General features: G+C 42.6%; 2 long non-coding RNA genes and 1 other non-coding gene across 3 annotated transcripts in view; all 3 read left to right on the top strand.

The window, feature by feature from the left end:
- LOC149985512 (uncharacterized) overlaps nt 1–19,196 on the top strand; it is a 114,365-nt gene that overhangs the window by 78,426 nt on the left and 16,743 nt on the right. The window lies entirely within an intron of this gene.
- LOC149985513 (uncharacterized) lies at nt 8,842–18,438 on the top strand. Its single transcript, XR_016482981.1, has 2 exons — nt 8,842–9,117; nt 16,715–18,438. It is a non-coding gene; the product is annotated as an uncharacterized LOC149985513 (long non-coding RNA).
- Nucleotides 13,913–15,555, top strand: LOC110512948 (uncharacterized). Its single transcript, XR_016482973.1, has 3 exons — nt 13,913–14,339; nt 14,666–14,712; nt 14,849–15,555. It is a non-coding gene; the product is annotated as an uncharacterized LOC110512948 (transcript).

The following is a 19,196-nucleotide window of genomic DNA, read 5'->3' as shown; positions in this document are numbered from 1 at the left end:
CCAAACTGGAGACATAGGCAAGAATACTGAGTTTCACTTAGTGTTAATTGACATGGGCCTATTGGAGTTAGATGAACTACATTACTCCTTCTCCTCCTCTTAATCCTCCCACACCACCACCACCACCTCCCTCTACTTCACTGCATCCACATACTGTACATTACTAGAGGATGTTGGTATGGGCCCATACAGGCGTTATGTGCTTCTGGACAGTGGTGTGTTGTTCTACGTTGTCAAGGAACAGCCTTTTGAGTGTCTTATGCAATCATCCAGTACCCATGCAAGAGAAGTGGATGTCCTTCAGGGATTCTGGAAAGATGGGACTCAAATAATAAATATTTTTCTAAATATTAACAACATTTGAAATATAGGTAACTGACCAAATAAAGGGCGTGGGCCACCATGAGCCGTCAGAACAGCTTCAATGCGCCTTGGCATAGATTTTACAAGTGTCTAGAACTCTATTGGAGGGATGCGACACTATTCTTCCACAAGAAATTCCATAATTTGGTGTTTTGCTAAGGTTGATAGAAAAAAGCTGTCTCAGGTTCTGTTCCAGAATCTTCCATAAGTGTTCAATTAGATTGAGCTCTGGTGACTGAGACACACACACACACACATACCCTTTAAACTCCCTATGCTTTTTTGAGACCCCACTTTCAAAGTGAGATCTCTTCTTCCGGCCATGGGAGCCAAAATAATGGTCAATTAAACATTTTTATACATGACCCTAAGCATGATGGACTGATAATTGCTTAATTAACTCAGGAACCACACTTGCGTGGAAGCACCTGCTTTCAATATACTTTGTATCCCTCATTTACTCAAATGTTTGCTTTATTTTGGCAGTTACCTGTATATATTTTGTTAGAGAAAAAGTATCAGCTATCACACCATGTAAAGAAATGCCAATTTATGTATTTATTTTGTATAAAATGCAATACATTTGATTTATGTCAATGCTGTCAGACACCATAAAACATATGTTTTTGGGAGATGCTGGGTTATCACATATCTGTTCGCAAAATATCCTTTCGGTGGATACCCAGAGGCAAAGTCAGCTATATCTGTTGGGTGATTGGGTTATTGGTTGAGGCTTCTTGGATGCGTGACGTCACACCGACTCTTTGCCAAAACACAAAACATGATGGATAGTTTTTCTATTGCCTCAGATCTGAAACCAATAGTAACCACCAACTTCACTAACAGTTAGCTTAAATTTAAAAAGACAAATCTAACATACTAACTCCAATAACATTGTCATCTCAGCCATTTTCTTGTAAAACAGCTCCGCTAACAACTGCAATGCTAATTTCCAGAGATGTGGACTCGAGTCACATGACTTGGACTCGAGTCAGACTTTAACACCAACGACTCATGACTTAACTTGGACTTGAGCCTTTGACTCGAACTGACTTGATACCCTCCCCAAGCCCAAATATTAGAAATGATGCTATTAAAAACAGTGTGCAGCGCATCAACTCTTCATTTAATGGATTACAGTTTGAATCTGACAGCAGCCAGTCAAATTGTGCCAGCCGAGAAAAAGTTGAGCGTGGCATTGCATAGGAACGTCGGCGGGTGAATTCAGATGGAGCCCTTGGAAAGATGATACCCAAAATTATTATGTTCAGATATAAAGACGCTGTATCAACGGATTGCAACTTGCAAAACATGCGGGAAGAAAATGACAGACGGAGGCGCATCAACCTCCAACTTTGTTTGACATTTGAAGTTGCACAAGAAACACACATTTAAAGCAGATACATACAGTGGGGAGAACAAGTATTCGACACACTGCCGACGACGCAGGTCCTCCTACCCACAAAGCATGCAGAGGTCAACCTCCACCATAGGTACACCTCAACTGCGAGACGGAATCCAAAACAAAAATCCAGAAAATCACACTGCATGATCTCCAAGCAATCAATCAAGTCGTGGATAATATAGCCGGCAGCTATATAATTTATAACTTTGCTAGTGTAGCATGTAGGCTAACGTAACTTTAAATCAATGAGCCTCCACACAGTCAGTCAGTGTGGGAACGTGATCATTGCACCCAAGAATGAGCTACAACTGACTAGGCAGTTGGTAGCCTAAATCCTGCCTGTTACTGCTGTTCCTAAAACCATTGACACACGTTAGCCTACTGTAACCACACACACAGAGGGTGTGTGTGTGTGTGTATGTGTTGTGTACATGCCTACATCACCTGATTGCGCCCCAAAGCGATCCTCGATAGTTGATCGCTATGGGGGGGGGGGGGGGGGGTCTTTCTCATGGCTACCCATGTATTTCCATGGAAATATAAAGTTTATTTGGAAAGTAATAGATATGTATTTTTTTTAAATCATTCATAATTTGTGTAAATGTAATATACTAACTATTACTCTTGTCAAAAATATGAAATGGTATTACATTTGGTGAAGAAGACTTTTGATACTGTTAACAATGAGATTCTCATCACAAAATTGTCCAAGTTCAACTTTTCCCCCGATGCCTTGAGATGGATGAAATCATACCTTGAAGGCAGAACTCAGTGTGTCAGAGTGAGCAATGAGCTGTCTCCCACTCTTAGCTATGATGTGGGCGTGCCCCAAGGGTCAATACTGGGGCCCCTCCTGTTCAGCCTGTACATTAATGATCTGCCTTCTGTCTGTACTGGGTCTGAAGTTCAAATGTATGCAGAGGATACAGTGATGTATGTGCATGCAAAGAGCAAACAACAAGCTGCATAAGAACTCACTACTGTAATGGTCCAGGATACAAAGTGGCTCAGTGACTCATGTTTGCATCTCAATGTGAAAAAAAAACTGTTTGCATGTTCTTCACAAAGAGGGCAACAGATGCTACTGAGCCAGATGTCTATGTGTCAGGGGAGAAGCTCCAGGTGATATCTGATTTTAAGTACCTTGGCATCATACTTGATTCCAACCTCTCTTTTAAAAAGCATGTGAAAAAGGTCATTTAGATAACCAAATTCAACCTAGCTAATTTCCAATTTATACTAAATTGCTTGACTGCAGAGGTAGCAAAACTGTACTTCAAATCTATGATACTCCCACACTTAACATACTGCTTGACTAGTTGGGCCCAAGCTTGCTGTACAACATTAAAACCTATTCAGTCTGTCTACAAACAGGCTCTCAAAGTGCTTGATAGGAAGCCCAATAGCCATCATCACTGTTACATCCTCAGAAAGCATGAGCTCCTGAGTTGGGAAAATCTTGTGCAATACACCAACGCATGTCTTGTATTCAAGATCCTGGCTCCCCCTCCACTCAGTATTTTTGTTAAACAGAAAACCCAAACATATGGCAGCAGATCCACAAGGTCTGCCATGAGAGGTGACTGTATAGTTCCCTTAAGGATAAGCACCTTTAGTAAATCCGCTTTCTCTGTGAGAGCTTCCCATGTCTGGAATACACTGCCATCCGACACACATAACTGCACCACCTATCACACTTTCACAAAATGTATGAATACATGGTCAGTCAGATTTGTGATCATAATCCCTAGCTGTGTATTGCCGCTTTCCATGTTGTCTGTTGTCTGTAGCTTGTGAGGTGTGGAAACACTTTGTTGCTTTTATGAATTTTGTCTTGCTGCTTTTTGTTCTATGTTGCTCTGTCGTTATGCTACGTCTTGCTTGTCCTATGTTGCTCTGTGTGTGTGTTCACTGCTCAATGATTGTCTATATTGTAATTGTTTTTAAGAACGACTGTGGTTGAAAATTAGCCGGCTGGCTCAAACTGGCACTTTAACTGAAACATTGATTAATGTGATGTAACGCTCTTCTGTGATGGAAGAAGAGGAGGACCAATGCGCAGCGTGGTAAGTGTCCATATTGATAATTTATTATCATGAACACAAAAACAAAATAACAAGAACGAACGAACAAAACAGTCCTGTACGGTGAATACACAAAACAGAAAACAATCACCCACCCCACACAGGTGGGAAAAGCCTACCTAAGTATGATTCTCAATCAGAGACAACTAACGACATCTGCCTCTGATTGAGAACCATACCAGGCCAAACACAAAAACACCACATAGAAAAAGGAACATAGACAACCCACCCAACTCACGCCCTGACCATACTAAAACAACGACATAACAAAAGAACTAAGGTCAGAACGTGAAATGTGCACTGTCCCTGTAAAAATAAAATCAACTCAAACTTTAGACTTGTTAGTCTTGAATTGAGACTTCACTCGGACTTGCCTGTCTTGACTTGGGACTTGACTTGGGACTTGAGTGCTAAGACTTGAGACTTACTTGTGACTTTGTGAAATGTAATATTTGTGTTATTCTCAAAACTTTTGTCCACGACTGTACAGCCTTACCTAAGGTTTGGGGCTCAATGAAATGGGGTGGCAGTGTAATCAGTACCCAAGTGCTTTTTTCCCAAAGTTTGTATTGTTTTTCCTCTGGATTAGTGTTCAGTACACATAGTAAGTTGACTGGTACAGTAAATGTGTCTCATTTCACAGTGGTTTCAGAGTCGCGCAATAAGAACTACGTTCTGTGGGTGTCACTGAGTAGACTGATACCCCATGTCATTGATCCACAATCCATAAGTAAGGGGCTCTTGTAGGTGAACGTTGGTAGCTGGCTCTTGTAGGTGAACGTTGAGAGCCGGCTCGCATATAAGAGCCGAATCTATTTCTAAAAATACATTTTTAATTTTTAAATTAAGATATGAATAATCAAAAGATTTAAGTGAATAGAATTAACTAATGAAAATAACGAAAAAATAAATAAACAATATAGGCCTAAATGCTCAAGCGCACATACATTCGTTCTGACTGTCTGCTCAGACTAACAGCCTCCCTCACCTGTTGTTCCTGTCAATCAGACACGCAGTATCAACCAATGAACCAAAGATGCGTGAGGGAGGGCCGAGCCAACTCACGCACAGTCACACATAGCCGCCGAGGGGAGAGAGGAAGGACAGCTGTGACTACAACAGCTAGAAAATGAGTCGGAACACAGTAGCATTTGGATGCATTTTAATATTGTAGCCATTGTTAGAGCACAGTGTAGAATTTGCCAAACCAAATCTCAAATAAAGCCGTTTCTACGCACAACCTACACCGGCATATGCGAACTGTGCACCCAACTGTGAAGCTAGCTGTAGCGGAGCTTCAAGAAACTAGCGGGCCTGCTAGTGATAGTGGTGGAGCCAGCACTTCCACGCGTGGAGATGTATCCACTCAGTCAAGTAGGTCTACTCCGCGACCCACAGCAATGCAGTCTTCTATGGACCCGTTTATGCCAAAGTCTGTAGCAAAACAAGACCAAATTGATATTGCACTTGCTAAAATGATTGCCACCCATTTCCAGCCATTTTCGATCGTGGAGGACAGAGGTTTAAGAAATTATAGCAATAGTCCAAATCCAATGTACACAATTCCAAGCAGGAAAAACCTTTCAAAATCACTTATTCCACAACTGTACGAGAGCACACAGACTTCAGTGCGGGAAAGAGTCCAAAAAGCTACTGCAGTTTGCCTTACCACTGACTGCTGGACATCAAGGGTAACCACTTCTTACATGTCGGTTACATGTCACTTCATTGAAGATTGTTCGCTGTCTAGCTGTCTTCTGGACTGCTTTGAGTTCAGCGACAGACACACCTCAGAGAACTTGGAAGAGGAACTGTTGGGAGTGGCCAGGGAAAAGTGGACCCATTATCCATGTCTTGCCCACACAATCAGCCTGATTGTAAGAGATGTTCTGAAGGAGATGAAGGCCACTGTGGACAAAGTGAAAGCAGCTGTGGAATACTTCCACAGGAGCACAGTAGGTGCTGAAAAACTAAAGTCTACACATCGCCAGATGCGGATGTCTGAGCTGAAGCCTAAAAAATACTGCACAACAAGGTGGAATTCAACATTTTATATGTTAAAGCGGTTTCTTGAGTCAAAGGATGCTGTCATCTCTACCCTGGCCATTGTCAATGCACCTGTTAATGCTCTGACCCAAGAGGAATGGGACGTGGTGGAGGAGGTGTGCAGAGTCCTGGAACCATTTGAGCAGGTCACTGTGGAGATCAGTAGAGAGAGGTACAGTAAGCAGTTATTACTACATCATTATTTAATCTAGTATTATATATGTATATGAGCAGTAGATGAGGATGTAGTATTTGTAGACAAAACATGAACCTGAACTAATAAGTTACTGTTCTCTCTTTTCAGCTATGTGACAGCCTCAAAAATGATACTCCTGTGTAAGGGTCTGCAGCGAATCACAGCTAGCCTCCAGAGAGAAGCAAATGTAACCGCAGGACATGTGACAGAGTTGATGGACACCCTATGTTCATCAATGGACAGAAAGTTCCACAGAATTGAATATAATATTGTGCTATCAGAAACTTCTACACTTGACCCCAGGTTTAAGAAGTTAGCCTTCAGTGATGCCAGAGCAATTTATGATGCTTTTCAAATAATAACCTCAGCAGCAGGGAGGGACATCCCCAGCAGTCAACTGGCTCAGGCAACAGAAAGAAGAGGGATCAGATGGAGCAGAAGCACCAGCAGTAGTGCCACAAATGTCTGCTGTTTGGATGCTGTTTGACGAGAGAGCAACTGAGGATACAGCACAAAGGAATCCCTCAGCAGATGTCATAATAGAGGTCCGATCCTATTTGGAGGAGCCCCTCCTCCAAAGATCTGGTGATCCTCTGAGCTGGGGGAAGAACAAGGCTTCTGTCTACCCACGGATTACTAAAGTCATGACAGGGAGACTCTGCATAGTGGCTACATCTGTCCCCTCTGAGAGGGTCTTCTCAAAAACGGGAGAAATAGTTACTGAGAGAAGAAACCGCATGAGCCCCTGGAAAGTGAGGCAGCTTGCATTTCTGAATGCAAATCTCTCATAAAAGCAAAGTATGGTCAGCATTGCTGTGTGCTGCTGGTTATAACATGGCAATAAAGAAGAGAGAGAAAAGAGGGACCAGTTTAATGTTTTAAGTGGGATACTGCAGTTTTGCACATTGTTATTTATTTTTCTTTGATATGGTGCAATATTCTATTATTATGTTGTTCCGAATGTATTAGTTTTGAATTGTTACATTTGCATGCACTTTGTTTATCTACTGCACATTAACAAAGTTGTACTTTAAATGCAATTGTTTAATAGCATTCTTTTTCATAACAAACCAATACATTTTTAAATACATTGTGGTTAAGGTAGAGTATGATTTCATTTAATAATTTAATTTCAATTGTTTTCACACCAATCATAGTCAAACTATCACAAAAATACAAAACATGTATTTTTTAAAGATCCGTTTGGGAGCCAAAAGAGCCGGATCTTTTTGGTGAGCTGAGCCGAACGAGCCGGATCACTGAAAAGAGCCGGAATGCCCATCACTATGTACAGTGAAACACACACGCTGGCACCTGCAGGCGACGTGCAGATGTTTCATTTCTGGCTGAAGCCAGCGCAAATTCCTTCTATTTATGTGTCCAGGTTAAATGTGGGACGTCCCTCATTATAAACAAACAGTCGGTTAAATTCATGGTTATTGCATCCTTTTCAGTTCTATTAGAAGCGATAGACGAAACAACAATGTAACTTAACCAATTGACTGGCCAGAGATCGGGGCATTTACTGGGCTCGAATTTAGTCACGCTTGATCTATATACATTTTTCCTTTAATTGTGCATGTTATAAACAACATTTGTTATATTGATGATGATAGGTTATACTCTAAGGCCTACTAGTCTATGAGAGGCCTAATCATATTTGTATGAATATTTTGTTAACGCCTAGGCTATAGAGATGCATTCAGGTAATTAACTCATTATTATGCATCAACATTTTAATTTGATTACAATTATTTATTGTCAATCTTTCTTGAATTTGCTAGGCTATACAGTTAAGTAGATTAATGAACTGATAATACATTACTTTTCCTTGTTTTAATATGATACAGTATTGTATTCTATTATACATCCTATGTGAATAATGTACATTCATGTTAATTTGTGTACTACTAATAATAATCTGAAAATCAGTCTGAAATTGAATATTTATCCTATTGTTCATGTCCATATAGCATAGGACAATGTGATACAAGTACTGTTATTCCTTATCCACCTAATTATTCATTTTTTTTCTCCGCTCGCTCGCCTCACTTTTCTGGGTGGGGGGGGCAGGGAATTCGTTAAACAGTGAATCAATTTTGTCTGGCCTAACTTAGCTGGTTCGTTGTTGCCCATGCGAGGAAGTCAGGCTAGCAAGCATTTTACATAAGTAGCCTATGACAACTAAAAGTATACTGTATGACAGAGCCATAGACCATTTTGCCAACATGAAAGAGAGGAGGATGGCACTGGCGTTCAACTAGTCTACAAGTAAAAAACAAAATGTACTTGCGAGTACACACATACAGAGAAATCAGTCCCATGGACAGCCACATGATATTTAGCTAAATTGATTGGACTAAAATGTGTTTGATATCTTTAAGTTTGTTTTCAGTGTATTAAACTGATTTGATGATGTTTAAATGTTTAAGTTGAAATGGTGCTGGAATAGCTGTGCTCCTGTTGTCTTTGTGCTGACTTGCGGTAACACTGTGGTTCTAAATCAGTAGTTGTTTAGTAATCTGTCGAAAACATTAACTTGCTTGACCATGCTGTTTGCATGCAATATTCTTTGTGGACTTCACCAGACAGCTGTTGCTCTCCGGTTTTGTGATGAAATGAACGTATGTGTAGTTGAATTTATTCCGCTACTGTGTGTTGTTGGTAAAGTAGGGGTATAGCTTTAAAACACTGACGTGCATTATGGGTAACGTAGTAAGTTAACTTTTGGTTTGGAACGCAATTGTGTGTGACAGGGATGTGGCCGTACTGTGAGCCACGCTCTTTTTGCTCCGTTAGCCCACTATTTTATTTCGTCATTCAGACTACCTCAAATAATGTACACGTTTTAATAAAGCTAACTACTTCAGTGGAATTCCAGACTAACTCGTCATTAGCAGCGAATAAGATCCCCAAAAGTGGGAATTACCCCAGAGCATCCGTAAATTTCTCTGGCCCTGGAGCTATCAAGTGAAGGCTCCCCTGAGCCGTCCTGACTACGGTCTGGAGGCGAGGCAAGAAAGGTAACATGTGTGACTGCTGTCTTGTTGTCACTGCCTTATTGAATATCACGGTGGAATATGAACGAATGGGTTTTAGAGCAAACAACGCATTTATTCCAACATTGGTTTGTAATATGGCTTTTTTATTGGCTTGGCTTCGTCAGTGATTTTACCCACGCACCGCTAACGTTACTGCTGCACATGCAAGCGGTTTCATGGGCAGAGATATAAATATCCATTAGGAAGAAGGGGAATTTCAAGTGCAACAACTATCATGGGTTGCTAATATCATTATGATAATGCATTTGGCTGCTAGAGAATTAAATAAAGTTGAAAGAAAACCAATAGAACAGGAGAATGCATAATGAGGAAGTCTTTATAAAAATAATTGCCTCCACATTTCTATGGTGGATCTACGCTACTACACTTCTTGGAAGCAGGGCAAGACATGCCTGTAATATGAAGTAAAAATGTCCAGGTTTCAAACAATTAACAGGAAATATAGCGATGCTATAGGCTTAACAGTCAGGAGTGGTTAGAGCGTTGGACTAGTAACTGAAAGGTTACTAGATCGAATCCCAGAGCTGACAAGGTAAACATCTGTTGTTCTGCCCCTGAACAAGGCAGTTAAACCACTTTTCCTAGGCTGTCATTGTAAATAATAATTTGTTTTTAACAGACTTGCCTAGTTAAACAAAGGTTAAATCAATAAAAAATATGGAAAATTGTCTTCTGGTAGATGGAAAGGCTCGCCCAAAAACATTCTCTATTAAATGTTAACTAGCTACAAAGTAGTCTATGCCTATGTGTCAGAATGATATCAGGATTATTTGCATCAATCCAGTGGGCATTTCTTTTGCAAAATCCATCTCACGTCCTCCAGAAACACTGCTAATTAAACAATAGTGCTAGGTGCCTGCACACTTAAATTAAGGGTAACTACTCTCAAAAATATATATTTCATATATTCTTCCCAGACCTCAAAATTGGTCTCCTAGTGTGGTTTAAGCATTGTTATGGACTTAGAACATACAATTCTGTTATTTTTTTGGAACATCTGAATTCTGTGAATTTCTGACTCAGTTTATCTGTATCAATAGTAGACCTACTATTAGCCTACTGCACAGTACAGCTTGCGTTGGCCTGACTGTGAAAGACCAATATGGATTTATCAGTTTAGGTCATTCAGAGTGTATGTCACTGTTTCTCATATAATTTTTCCTATACATCGCAGTTTGGAAAATTCTTGGCAAAATTTTAGCATACTCCTCCAGGCACAGGTACACCACTGGCTACAGGGCTATGTGGTAGGGGATTCTTGTTATATTTCGATTTACAGCACATTATAGTGGTTATTATCCACATTATCCCCAAGACGGTGAAAACGTTGCGCTCTTTAAACCTTTCACTAAAGAAACTAGTCTGTCTCATCAAGTAAAAGTGACTAAACTATTTAGATGTAGGGCTAAATCAAAGTTTAAGTTGAAAAAGCTTTCTGGTGACACAGATCAGAAAGGCGGTGGTCTGTTTTGCTCACTGCTCCATATAACTTGGCAGGCGCACCGGTGCGCATTGTTACCTACGGGTTCAATCGTTACTGGCACACCTTTCCTTTGAATGCAAGCGCCGGTGAATTGTAGGCTAACTTAACTTTAAGTCAATGATCCTCCACACAGTCAGTCAGTGTGGGAACGTGATCATTGCACCCAAGATTGAGCTACAACTGGCTAGGCAGTTGATAGCCTAAATCCTGCCTGATGTTACTGCTGTTCCTAAAACCATTGACATACGTTCGCCTACTGTAACCACACAGAGAGTGTGTGTGTGTTAAGGTTGGGCGATTGTGTACAAGCCTACATCGCCCGATTGTGCCCCATAGCGATCCTCGATAGTCGATCACTATTGGGGGGGGGGGTCTTTCTCAAGGCTACCCATGTATTTGGTGAGTCTCTGATCCACCTTTACGCAGACGTCACCATTCTGTATACTTCTGGCCCTTCTTTGGACACTGTGTTAACAACCCTCCAGGCAAGCTTCAATGCCATACATCTCTCCTTCCGTGGCCTCCAATTGATTGCTCTTATGACTTGTTTAGGACTCAACTCAAAGTTTAGGACTTGAGACTTGAGTGCTAAGACTTGAGACTTACTTGTGACTTGAAAAACAATGACTTGGTCCCGCCTCTGGGTCTAACACATAAAAAAGGTGAAACGAGGAAAGGAAATGTCAAAATGAAGCAATGTAATCGAATTTGATTGATCATTGAATTTTGACAATCTTAAACCACACAGAGTATGGAAAAGCATTGTGAATTGACAGTTGAGAATAATTTTTCTTTTTGTCACAATTCATGCTATGACAACAAGGAAATTAAATGGCAAACATGATAAATTATTTGTCATTTAAGCATTTGAGCATAGGTCTATTCGGATAATTTTTCTTGTGTCACTATAACTATATCTATTTTGCCAATTGGATTGATCCCCTCTACCACATGGAACCCCACTAATCTACTGACGGAAACGCACGAGGTGGCTAAAGACTATGCTAGCTTGCTACCGATGGCCCGGCTAGCTGTCTGAATCGCCGTTACCCCAACCAACCTCACTACTAACTGGACCCTTATGATCACTCGACTAAGCATGCCTCTCCTTAATGTAAATATGCCTTGTCCATTGCTGTTCTAGTTAGTGTTTATTGGCTTATTTCACTGTAGAGCCTCTAGCCCTGCTCATTATACCTTATCCAACCTTTCAGTTCCACCACCCACACATGCTATGACATCACATGGTTTCAATGATGTTTCTAGAGACAATATCTCTCTCATTATCACTCAATACCTAGGTTTACCTCCACTGTATTCACATCCTACCATACCTTTGTCTTTACATTATACCTTGAAGCTATTTTATCGCCCCCAGAAACCTCCTTTTACTCTCTGTTCCGGACGTTCTAGACGACCAATTCTCATAGCTTTTAGCCGTACCCTTATCCTACTCCTCCTCTGTTCCTCTGGTGATGTAGAGGTGAATCCAGGCCCTGCAGTGCCTAGCTCCACTCCTATTCCTCAGGCGCTCTCTTTTGATGACTTCTGTAACCGTAATAGCCTTGGTTTCATGCATGTTAACATTAGAAGCCTCCTCCCTAAGTTTGTTTTATTCACTGCTTTAGCACACTCTGCCAACCCGGAAGTTCTAGCCGTGTCTGAATCCTGGTTTAGGAAGACTACCAAAAATTCTGAAATCTTCATCCCTAACTACAACATTTTCAGACAAGATAAAACGGCCAAAGGGGGCGGTGTTGCAATCTACTCCAGAGAGAGCCTGCCGAGTTCTGTCCAACTATGCAGGTCTGTACACAAACAATTTGAACTTCTACTTTTAAAAATCCACCTCTCTAAAAACAAGTCTCTCATCGTTGCCGCCTGCTATAGACCACCCTCTGCCCCCAGCTGTGCTCTGGACACCATATGTGAATTGATTGCCCCCCATCTATCTTCAGAGCTCGTGCTGCTAGGTGACCTAAACTGGAACATTCTTAACACCCCAGCCATCCTACAATCTAAGGTTGATGCCCTCAATCTCACACAAATTATCAATGAACCTACCAGGTACCACCCCAAAGTCGTAAACACGGGCACCCTCATAGATATCATCCTAACCAAATTGCCCTCTAAATACACCTCTGCTGTTTTCAACCAAGATCTCAGCGATCACTGCCTCATTGCCTGCATTCGTAATGGGTCAGCGGTCAAACGACCTCCACTCATCACTGTCAAACGCTCCCTGAAACACTTCAGCGAGCAGGCCTTTCTAATCGACCTGGCCGGGGTATCCGAGAGCGTACACTGCAACCTGTACGCTCTCGTTGGCTGGCCCTCGCCTCATTCTCGTTGTCAAACCCACTGGCTCCAGGTCATCTACAAGACCCTGCTAGGTAAAGTACCCCCTTATCTCAACTCTCTGGTCACCATTGCAGCACCCACCTGTAGCACGCGATCCAGCAGGTATATCTCTCTGGTCACGCCCAAAACCAATTTTTCCTTTGGCCGCCTCCCCTTCCAGTTCTCTGCTGCCAATGACTGGAACGAACTACAAAAATCTCTGAAACTGGAAACACTTATCTCCCTCACTAGCTTTAAGCACCAGCTGTCAGAGCAGCTCACATATTACTGCACCTGTATAATTTAGCCCAAACAACTACCTCTCCCCTACTGTATTTATTTATTTTGCTCCTTTGCACCCCATTATTTCTATCTCTACTTTGTACATTATTCTACTGCAAATCTACCATTCCAGTGTTTTACTTGCTATATTGTATTTACTTCGCCAACATGGCCTTTTTTTGCCTTTACCTCCCTTATCTCACCTCATTTGCTCACATTGTATATAGACTTGTTTCTACTGTATTATTGACTGTATGTTTGTTTTACTCCATGTGTAACTGTGTTGTTGTATGTGTCGAACTGCTTTGCTTTATCTTGGCCAGGTCGCAATTGTAAATGAGAACTTGTTCTCAACTTGCCTACCTGGTTAAATAAAGGTGAAATAAAAAAAGAAATAGAATAAAATGTACATTACATTTTTAAAGGTGTCTGTGTTGTACTGGATACTACCATAGAAATTAAATATTAAACACACTTTTCTATTTATTTTTCAACTTGGCAGGCATTTTGCATACTCACTCATGGAAATGATAATGCAATATATTACATTGCATTTCAATTGAAATACACAGAGACACATACAAAGCTCTCCCTCGCCCTCCATTTGGCAAATCTGACCATAATTCTATCCTTCTGATTCCTGCTTATTAGCAAAAACTAAAGCAGGAAATACCAGTGACTCGCTCAGTACAGAAGTGGTCAGATGACACGGATGCTACACTACAGGACTGTTACAGGACCTCCTGCCCATTTGCATCACTGCCTGCATCCCCCCTATCTGAGATATCGACTGCAGCCCTCATCCTCCACATACAACGCCCATTCTGCCAGTCACATTCTGTTAAAGGTCCCCAAAGCACACACATTCCTGGGTCACTCGTCATTTCAGTTTGCTGCAGCTAGTTGTGTCTTTCTGTAGGCTGTATAGTCACAGAGGAGAGCTGTGCTGCTCTGTCTTCAGCTCTGAGGTTAAAACCCTCCCACCTGAAAGAGCTGGACCTGAGCTACAATCACCCGGGAGACTCTGCAGGGGGGACTGCTTCCAGCTACTCTGGTGCATCCTACATATGAAGCTGAAGTAAGTCATAAGAATAGATTACCTAATAGTGTGAGCAGCGGTTGTGTCATATGTGGTGTAGTAGGCTCAGTAACATGAGGACATGATCGGTAGAATTAAGGGGAAGTTTAGTCAGCATACTTAGCACCCCAACACAGGACTACTCTTCTTCTGCATCTCTGATAACCTTTTTGGAATTGTACTCCCGTTCTGTATGCAATAGGTAGGAGAGAATACCTGTATATATCGAGTAATGAACTTGGATATTGCACCAGAACACAACAATATGGGTTTAAATGTTTGCTGCTTTTAGATCTTTGTCAGTCAATAACCTGTTTCTCCTACAGTGTGGATCATGGTGGAAAGTACAGGCTGAAATCAGGGCTGAGGAAATGTAAGTCTCTTTAATCCTAATTAACTGTATATTCAGAACTATAGTGGAATAGTAACTAATCAATACTTGTACTGTACCTACAAAACAACATTTTATATGAGGACGTGGTTTGATTCAACTCCCCTTTTGTCCACAGATGCATGTCAACTCATCCTGGACCCACTTACAGCACACCTACTGTCATGACTTCCACCGAAGGTGGTTCCTCTCCTTGTTCGGGCGGTGCTCGGCGGTCGGCGTCGCCGGCCTACTAGCCATCACCGATCTATTTTTCTTTTTCCGTTTGTTTTGTCTTTGGTTCATTCACACCTGGTTTTCATTTGCTTTCATTTCTGTGTGTATATTTACCCCTATTTCCACTCGTGCAGGATTATTTTCATGTTGTTCGTTGAGGTTTTCCATAGTTTATTCACTTGTGTACAGTGTTGTTCTCTGCAGTGAAGGCTTATCTGGATGTCGTTATTACTGGGAGGTGGTGCGGGATGGTGACTTGGCTTACATTGGTGTGGTGTACAAAGGAATGATGTGAAATGGATAGGAGTTTGACAGTAGGATTGGACTCAATAAGAAGTCCTGGAGTTTTCTTCTCCCCCAAGATCATAAGGAAGCAATGGTGTGCCATGTTAATCACTGTATTATTCATCTACTAGTGTCACACGTGACAAAATGTTTACTGTTCATTTTTACTGTGTTAAAATATAATTATGTTACCCCAAAGTTCACTGTAATACTAATACTGTAATCTAGGTCCCAAGAAACAAAGAGATCTTCTGTTGAATCTGACAATTAATCTTAATGGTTGTACAGTCGTCTCAAATAAAACTGTGAAGGACCTCGGCGTTACTCTGGACCCTGATCTCTCTTTTGACGAACATATCAAGACTGTTTCAAGGACAGCTTTTTTCCATCTACGTAACATTGCAAAAATCAGAAACTTTCTGTCCAAAAATGATGCAGAAAAATGTATCCATGCTTTTGTTACTTCTACGTACTAGAATGCTCTACTTTCCGGCTACCCTGATAAAGCACCAAATAAACTTCAGTTAGTGCTAAATACGGCTGCTAGAATCCTGACTAGAACCCCAAAAAATGGATCATATTACTCCAGTTCTAGCCTCCCCACACTGGCTTCCTGTCAAGGCAAGGGCTGATTTCAAGGTTTTACTGCTAACCTACAAAGCATTACATGGACTTGCTCCTACCTATCTCTCTGATTAGGTCCTGCTGTACATACCTACACGTACGCTACGGTCACAAGACGCAGGCCTCCTAATTGTCCCCAGAATTTCTAAGAATACAGCTGGAGGCAGGGCTTTCTCCTATAGAGCTCCATTTTTATGGAATGGTCTGCCTACCCATGTGAGAGACGCAAACTCGGTCTCAACCTTTAAGTCTTTACTGAAGACTCATCTGGGTCATATGATTGAGTGTAGTCTGGCCCAGGAGTGTGAAGGTGAACGGAAAGGCTCTGGAGCAGTGAACCGCCCTTGCTGTCTCTGCCTGGCCGGTTCCCCTCTTTCCACTGGGATTCTCTGCCTCTAACCCTATTACAGGGGCTGAGTCACTGGCTTACTGGTGCACTTTCATGCCGTCCCTAGGAGGGGTGCGTCACTTGAGTGGGTTGAGTCACTGATGTGATCTTCCTGTCTGGGTTGGCGCCCCCCCTTGGGTTGTGCCGTGGTGGAGATCTTTGTGGGCTGTACTCGGCCTTGTCTCAGGATGGTAAGTTGGTGGTTGAAGATATCGCTCTAGTGGTGTGGGGGCTGTGCTTTGGCAAAGTGGGTGGGGTTATATCCTTCCTGTTTGGCCCTGTCCGGGGGTATCATCGGATGGGGCCACAGTGTCTCCTTACCCCTCCTGTCTCAGCCTACAGTATTTATGCTGCAGTATTTTGTGTCGGGGGGCTAGGGTCAGTTTATTATATCTGGAGTACTTCTCCTGTCCTATTCGGTGTGAATTTAAGTATGCTCTCTCTAATTCTCTTTCTCTTTCTCTCTCGGAGGACCTAAGCCGTAGGACCATGCCTCAGGACTCCCTGGCATGATGACTCCTTGCTGTCCCCAGTCCACCTGGCTGTGCTGCTGCTCCAGTTTCAACTCTTCTGCCTGCGGCTATGAAATCCTGCTACCTGTCCCAGACCTATTATTTGATCATGCTGGTCATTTATGAACATTTGAACATCTTGGCCATGTTCTGTTATAATCTCCACCCGGCACAGCCAGAAGAGGACTGGCCACCCCTCATAGCCTGGTTCCTCTCTAGGTTTCTTCCTAGGTTTTGGCCTTTCTAGGGAGTTTTTCCTAGCCAACGTGCATCAACACCTGCATTGCTTGCTGTTTGGGGTTTTAGGCTGGGTTTCTGTACAGCACTTTGAGATATCAGCTGATGTACGAAGGGCTATATAAATAAATTTGATTTGATTCTCTGTATGTGCACTGCATGCTGGATCTATGTGAGTATGGTATTGGCTGACATGGTTAGTTGGACTCACGCTGCTTGTATTTCTACTGAGTTTCAGTAAACCTTCCGTTAGTGTGTTATGGCTGAGTGCTTAGTCTCTTTAAGTGTGATGAATGTGCCATTGCCGTGTTTGATTTGGAGATTTTTCAGCTCTTGGCTAGGCACTTTCTCTCTACTCAGAGGATGTCAGGGCAAACAGGGTGGAATCATACGTTCCTAGTTAAGAGCTGAAAAGGGGTGGGGTTAGAGGGAACTTAGATAGGCGAGCCAGCAACCGGAAGGTTGCCAGTTCAAATCCAGGGTCTGACAGGAAAAAATCGAGGGGGAAGTGAGCTGACCAACTGGAGGGTTGCTGGTATCAAAATCCTAGATACCATCTCCTGCCGTTGTCCCCTTGAGCAAGGCACTTAACCCCCAAAACAGCACCACAGTGCAGATGTCCTTGCTCCGAACTCTCCAACCTGTATAAGTGTCTTTTGGAGGCATTGGGATAAAGTGGAAGTTGACCTTGTGCTAGTAAAGCAATTTCTTATTCTCATGGCTTTGTAATTCATGTATGCTACACTGCATCAGCCCACGAAATCAGTGAGTTTACAGGCCCACAGTATGGCCTTATGTGTAAACAGCCTGTGTGTGTGTGTGATTGTGCTTGTGTGCGTACATGCGCACATGCATTAGAATTTTATATAGAATCGACATTTGCAGACACCATGTGTGTGTGTTCTAAGCCACACAGCGGGCCCTGTTGACATGAGGCCTAATGAAACAGGACTATGTGTTGAGATCTCCTGGGGAGCTGTGGACTCTCTGGGGAGGATCCCAGTGAACAACACCATTAAGCTCACTTCTTGCACCCAACCTTGATGAGTGACTCTTGGACATGGGTCGGATTGATGTAGGGATCCTATGGGGATTGGAGGCCTGGTCTGAGGGAAAGCCTGGTCTACTGAAGGCTCTGGGTTGGCTCCATGTCTCCACTGAGCAGCTTGCTGAAACTAGAGCCATGGCCGGTGGCCCACCACTTGAGGACACACACTGGGCCAGCAGCAATGCAGCCACGCACTACCCATAAGCCTGCATACAAGATATTTGACATGTAGAAGTGAATTGTTTTCCTTGGCTGTGTGAAAGGATAAGGTTGACCTTGAGACCACAGGCCCATGTTTTTCTGTAACAGACCCTGCCTCCTGCTTGCCTCTTATGGCCCTACTCCTTCCTCCTGTAATACTTGATGTCTGACCTGCAGTATATTATTAAAACACATCTTAATGACCTCTGCCTGCCTTTGAGTTTACATGCACTTACAGTCAACCACGCCTTGACCCTGTTTTAGTTCAGCGATGTAAACTCCCATGCTGTTAAGGAGAAATATACACTGAGTATACAATACATTAAGAACACCTGCTCTTTCCATAACATATTCTGACCAGGTGAATCCAGGTGAAAGTTATGATCCCTTATTGATGTCAGCCTTGAGACAATTGAGACATGGATTGTGTATGTGTGCCATATGAGTGCCGGTTTTTCACTGTCAAGAGTTTCTCGTGTGTATCAAGAATGGTCCACCACCTAAAGGACATACAGCAAACTTGACACAACTGTGGGAAGCATTGGGGTCAACATGGGCCAGCATCCCTGTGGAATGCTTTTGACACCTTGTTGTCAGCAAACTTAATGGTGGTGTTGGAGTTGTGTTTGGGCACTCGATTGTGAGTGAACATGGAGTACATGTGTGTACTTAGTCCCCTCCTGTTCACCCACGACTGGGTGGCCAAACATGACTCCAACACCATCATTAAGTTTGCTGACGACACAACAGTGGTAGGCCTGATCACCGACAACAATGAGACAGCCATAGGGAGGAGGTCAGAGAACTGGCAGTGTGGTGTCAGGACAACAACCTCTCCCTCAATGTGAGCAAGACAAAGGATCTGATTGTGGACTACAGGAAAAGGCGGGCTGAACAGGCCCCCATTAACATCGACGGGGCTGTAGTGGAGCGGGTTGAGAGTTTCAAGTCCCAT

The sequence above is a fragment of the Oncorhynchus mykiss genome, chromosome 1 (assembly GCF_057628025.1).
Source record: "Oncorhynchus mykiss isolate SJ-2025 chromosome 1, ASM5762802v1, whole genome shotgun sequence".
Lineage (NCBI taxonomy): Eukaryota > Metazoa > Chordata > Actinopteri > Salmoniformes > Salmonidae > Oncorhynchus > Oncorhynchus mykiss.
The sequence above is the reverse complement of the archived record's forward strand: the minus strand, read 5'-3'. Positions and strand labels throughout refer to the sequence as shown.